The sequence below is a fragment of the Passer domesticus genome, chromosome 29, assembly GCF_036417665.1.
Source record: "Passer domesticus isolate bPasDom1 chromosome 29, bPasDom1.hap1, whole genome shotgun sequence".
In the NCBI taxonomy this organism is placed as follows: domain Eukaryota; kingdom Metazoa; phylum Chordata; class Aves; order Passeriformes; family Passeridae; genus Passer; species Passer domesticus.
The window spans coordinates 3,139,229-3,144,216 of NC_087502.1; the positions used below are offsets into that span (position 1 = coordinate 3,139,229).

At 59.2% G+C, this 4,988-nt stretch overlaps 1 long non-coding RNA gene across 1 annotated transcript; it reads left to right on the forward strand.

Annotated features, from left to right (window-relative positions):
* The first annotated feature begins 712 nt into the window (after positions 1-712).
* LOC135287476 (uncharacterized) lies at positions 713-1,515 on the forward strand. Its single transcript, XR_010351158.1, has 3 exons — positions 713-763; positions 851-949; positions 1,405-1,515. It is a non-coding gene; the product is annotated as an uncharacterized LOC135287476 (long non-coding RNA).
* The last annotated feature ends 3,473 nt before the right edge of the window (positions 1,516-4,988 follow it).

The following is a 4,988-nucleotide window of genomic DNA, read 5'->3' on the forward strand; positions in this document are numbered from 1 at the left end:
TGGGGTCCCTCTGTGGGAGACACTTCCTGAAACCTGGCAGCGACTGCACAGGGTGCCCATGGTGGGGAAAGGGCCGAGGGGGAGATCAAGGCTCCAGTGTGTCCTGAGAGGGCTTGACTATGTGCCCTTGGGCTGTGGGATGTGTCCCAGGGGAAAAGAGAGATGGAGAGACAGAAGAAGGTAGAAAGGGAGGGAGACAAGGGCAGGAGGGATGGAGGGATAGAGGGTTAGTTGTGACACTGCCTGCTGCAGTTTTCCCCAGTGCTTTAGCAAGAGTTTCAGGTGTGGGAGTGGGAGAGAGCCCCAGGGCCCTAGGGTGCTCCAGCAGCCCCTCCAGGGATGTTGCAAAGGGCAGGGAAAGAAGGAGCAGGAGCCAGCCCAGAGTTCCTAAGGCCCCTGTGCAGCTTTGGCCATGTCCATTGACATCGGGCTCGCACGGCCTTACCCGACCCCCTTGCAGTGCCCTGTTCCCTGAGGCAGAAGGGGATCCCAGCACACCCTGAAAAATGTTCTCATCTGTGCTCCGATCTAGCTGAGGTTGCTTGGAAGGCTTCTCCATTAGCTTGACTGCATAAAGTTTTGAAGCCCTTGGGTCTCCTGCAGGTATGTTCTCAGTGTGCCACCAAGGAATAATTGTTGACAACCTGGAAGGAACCAGGTGACAGAAGCTTCTGTGGCTCTTGTGTTACAGATGTGTCTGCAGGGAGGACTTTTCCTGTTCCTTTTCTGATTCCTATACGCAAGCCCGGCTCCCATGGCAGGGGTGAGTAGTGTGCTCCTGCTGACCCCACAGGCTGAGCCCTGCTTTTGTGGGATCCATTCCTGGGAAACGGAACTACTTTCTCTTAAGGTCCTCTGAGGGGGAAGAGCAAAGGCAAAGGACAGAGGAAACCCCACGAGCCAAACAACATCCTGAAACAAATCGTGACAGAACTGCACAAAGGGCATGGTGAGAGCATTTCCATTTCCTTCTGCCTTCCCCTGGGACTCAGCAGCCGGGGACTTTGGCTGCACATCTGGACACGCTGTGCCCGGCACAGCGGGAAGGGATCCATGGCAGCCTCGCTGTCCTGCTGCTGCTTTGACACCCTGCAGGGCTGTTTCCCACCTTGGCCTGGCTGCAGCGTCTGCCCAGCCCCTGCAGGAAGGCATTTGGCATTAGCTGACAGGCAGCCCAAACTGCACCACTGGCCTGAAATCCTCTGCAATTTCCCCATCCCCAGGCCCATCCAGAGTGGTGGCTGCTTGGAGGAGGGAGGGCCATAGGCAGCCCCAAGGCACTGGAGGGATCAGGATTTTCCTGATCCTTATGCATGACTGGGACATGTGTTACCTCCTGAAGAGGCCACCTCCCCAGTGCATTATGATTCCATCTGATCTAGCTGTGCCTCTTCCTTTCTCAAGGGATGGACAGAGAGGCTCTGTGGAAGGTGGCATTTCCTGAAGGAAGGGAAGAGATGCCAGGCACAGTCCCAGGAGGAAATTGCTGTGCCTCTGGGCCTGAGACCTGCTGAGGCTTGAGCTGCCCTCTCTGCAGCCTGGCAGTGCGGGCACAGCCCGGACAAGACTGGCACAGCCCAGGGGAATTATCCCGAGCAGGCTCAGGGCACTCGGGTACTGAGCAGTCCTGCTGGGGTCCCTCTGTGGGAGACACTTCCTGAAACCTGGGAGTGACTGCACAGGGTGCCCATGGTGAGGAAATGCCAGAGTAGGGGAGATCAAGGCTCCAGTGTGTCCTGAGAGAGCCTGGATATGTGCCCTTGGGCTGTGGGAGCTGTTCCATGGGCAGGTGTGCAAGCAGGAGGGAGGGACAGAGGTAGGGAGGGATAGTTGTGGCACTGCCTGCTGCAGTTTTCCCCAAGCATTTAGTGAGGGGTTCCTGTGTGGGAATGAGGGAGGCCCAGGGCCCTGGGCTGCTCCAGCAGCCCCTCCAGGGATGTTGCAAAAGGCATGGGAAGAGTTTGGAGAGTGATCAGGAGGCACAGGCTCCCACAGCCTTACCCAACCCCCTTGCAGTGCCCAGTTCCTTAAGGCAGAAAGGGATCCCAGCACACCATGGAAATGGTTCTGATCTCTGCTCCCTTTTAGATTGGGATCACGACTTAGATCACTTGGAAACACTGGTGAATGGTGGTTTGAAGACCTTGCCAGATGTTGGAGGCAAGTTCTCAATGTACATTTCCTGACAGAATAATCAGTGTCAATGTGGCAAGAGCTCAGTCAAGTGGCATTTCCCTTAAGTTCCTCTGAAGGTTGATCAGTTCAGGAAAACTTGCCCTGCTCCATTCTGGAGCTCGGGAGGAACCCACAGGATTGCTGTCAGTGGGAGCATTTAGCTGTCCATCTTCCTCCCGTGTGCAATGCCAGTGTGTCCTTCCATGTGCTCTGTGCAGCCAGGGAGAAGGGCAGAGAGGGAAGGGGCCAGGCCCAGGGCTGAGCCCCGGGGCTGAGCCTTTGGCAGCTCCTTTGCCAGCCCCAGGGAGCCTGAGCTGCTCCTGCTGCCACTGCCAAGCCCTGGCCCTGCCTGGGGCTGGCTTTAGAGCTGCTGGCAGTACCAGGGAGTCCTTTCTGCCCCGACTGGCCTGCAAGGGGCTCCTTCCATCCCAGTGAGGGGCCACTGCAGGCACGTGCTCCCCCTGCCCCTGCTCCTGAGTGGGTGGCAGAGCTGAGGGAGTGCTTTGGAGGGCACCAATCACCCAAGTGCCCTCACTTCCACTCAGGCCTGAAGGAGAATCTTCAACACTGTCACAGCAGCTCTTCTGTCCTGCCTTTATTTGCAGCTAACCCGGCTGGTGAAAATGATCTGGCTTCCGAACCCACATTCAGGATTGAGTCTCTGGGAGATGCTGAGGGTAGGTCAAGGCCTTTCCCCTGGGAGAGCTTCCAGCTCAAGACCCCAAAGATTGGCCAAGGAGGCAGCGCTGCAGGTGCCAGCACAGAACCATGCACGTGTGTGCCCTTGCCCTGCGCGATCCCCTCATGATTTCTGCTCAGCGCTGGCAGCTGTCTGGGGAAGGGAGAGCCCTGGCCCAGCCACAAAAGCCAGATACTTTCTAAATCCTTTCCCCATTTTTGATAAGCATGCTGCCCTGAAGATGCCAGCAAAGAAATGGGGAATTGTTCCATCTGACCCAACTGTCCTTTGTTGTTTCTCAAGTGATGGACCAAAAGGCAGGGCTGAAGGAGGTGTTTCCCCAAGGAAGCAGTGGCTCATTGGCAGCCCCAGCTGCAGGAAGGAAGGCGATGGCAGCCACGGGCACAGGCACAGCAGGTAATTGCTGTGCCGGGCTCAGCCCTGGGTGGGGCTGTGTGGCAGCAGCTCTTCCCCCAGGGCCTGCCCTTGCCCAGCCCGGCAGCAGCCAAAGCTGGAGGCGCCTCGGCTTCCAGGCCTCTGGAGCTGGTTCAGAGCCCCGGGGAAACGGGACTGGTGCAGCAACGTCCCTCCCGCTGCAGCTGCTGCGGAGCTGGCCCTGAGTGCCCAGAGGCCCAAGGCACAGGAGCAGCCCCGAGCGGGAGCCCTGCCGCCAGCCCAGGGCCAGAGGCAGCCCTGGCTCCCGACTGAGCAGGGGCTGCGCTGGGTCCTGACAGGGCCTGAGCCTGTCCCCTGGGGCTGGGGGAGCTGTCACGGGGCAGGGAGGGCCAGGGGTGGCAGTGGCTGCTCAGGGATGGCTTTGGCCCGTGTCCCTGGCAGCAGCCACTGCCCAAGCAGCTGCGCTGCCCCCGGGCTCTCCTCCCGGCCTGCTGGGCTTTGTTGGGTGGCACAGCCTGTGCCCAGGGGCGGCAAGGTGCCTGCAGGCCCCAGCTCTGGGGGAAACAGAGAACGTCCTGCCCGTATCCACCGTGCTGCCAGCTCAGCAGTGCCGCACAGCACGGGCTCACGCTCCCCATTGCTCCCACAGATGCAGCTGGCACCACAACACGTGTTCCTGATGCCTAGAAGGGCCTCGGAAGGGGCTTCTGTAAGGGAGCAGGCTGCTTGGCAGGGTTACTGGCAGGCCTGCTTTTTTTGGAGTTAATCTTCATCTTATGCTGGGTCCAAATTAATTTTTACTGCAAGAGAAAATGGTGAGTGTTTTCTTCATCTTTCCCTGAAACAGCTGCTTATGAAAATCTAATGCAGAGAGGCAACATTCGCAGGGAGGCTGCCATGGAGTTGTGGCCAGTCCATGATTCTCCAAATAACTCTGCTGAGGGTTCTGCTGCTGCCCAGTGCTTCCATTGGCCGCCTAATTGCTGGGCCTTGTCCTGGGGGGCCTGCTGGGGCTGCAGCCAGTGCTGGCTCCCACTGAGGCTGCCTGGCCAAGAGCAGCCCCAGGGGCATGGGGCAGAGGCAGAGGGAGGTGGGGAGGAGAAACAGCAGGGCTGAGACTGCCCTTGAGAGGCAGAGGCGCTCTGGGGCCCGCTCCTGGCCAGGGACCCTGCCCAGAGCCGTCCCTGCTGGCCGGGGCCTTGAGGGGCAGCTGTCCAGCTGGGCTGAGCTGTGTCACCAGCTCCAGCCTTGCTGGGGAACCTTGCCAGCTCTGGGCCCTGCTGTGCAGGAGGGTCCCTGTGTGCCACTGGCAGCTGGGGCCTCAGCCACCTCCTCTCTTCACAGGTGTTCCTGTGCATCTCCAGAAGACGAGCCGAAAAACAGAGGCAATGAGAACCTGATCATTTATCCCAGGTCTTCACTTCCGCCCCTACTTGCCCTGCCGTGTCTGCATCACCATCCATGAGTCCATTCCATAACCCACCCCTCCACAATGTGTCCCTCTGCTCCTGAGCCCCCTGGTCCTGTTCCCCGGACAGGACTGAAGGTGGGCAGCCCTTGTCTGGCAGGGCAGGTCTTGGCCCATATTTTATGTTCAAATAAATATTTGGAGCTTTCACAACTATGTCCAAGTGGTAGCAGCAGCAAAGCCCACCCGGCACCAGCACTGGCTGAGCTCCATGCCCAGGAGCAGGGGCTGCTGTGACCAGCGGCGGGGCCCCAAGGGGGTGGGGGAGCC